Raw genomic sequence first — 690 nt, forward strand, 5'->3', positions numbered from 1 at the left:
AGAAATGTCCCAAATCACAGGTGAGAGGTGTCCTTTTCCTCAGGATAGGGGTTTAGTGGAGTGAGTACACTACTGTGGCTTTTGTAGTAATCCAACAGAGAAAAACTAGGCAGCTCTGGTAACACCCAGTAGAGGAGGAGACACTAGTGCAGAGGAGAAAAATAACTGAAGAGGCGAGGCTTTGGGGAAAGGGAGGATTTTAAAGGAGGAAGAGGAGAAGGTGTCTTAGTATAGAGATACCTATATGGTAGGCACCCTGGAGAATGCAGCAGGCTTCAAGAGCCAGAAAGATAGAACATTGCCAAGTAGGTGAGGAGAGACCAGAGTTAGAGGAGGTGGAGGGAAGGAAGAAGGAGCTGAAAAGGTGGGCTCTAAAATTTGAAGTCAAATATGGTGGATGGCAGAAGTAGCAGAAACAAATGAGCCATGAATGCCTTCTGAGTTGAATCATCACCTTGATTCGGTTAGGAGAGGCTCTGCCCCTTGAAAGGAAGCTCATGTATAGTCCTTCTGGTGGCCAGCACCAGATGAATATAATGAGAACCTGGCTGCTCCAAGGGATGGCTGAGAAGGATTGTAGATACGAAAGAGATTATTTTAGATATGAGGGAAAGGAGCCTAGAAGGGTCCAGAGCACAGAGAGAAAGTAATAGACTAATAAACATGATCAATAGACTAAATGGGGGACTG

This window comes from Mastomys coucha, unplaced genomic scaffold (genome assembly GCF_008632895.1).
Source record: "Mastomys coucha isolate ucsf_1 unplaced genomic scaffold, UCSF_Mcou_1 pScaffold6, whole genome shotgun sequence".
In the NCBI taxonomy this organism is placed as follows: Eukaryota; Metazoa; Chordata; class Mammalia; order Rodentia; family Muridae; genus Mastomys; species Mastomys coucha.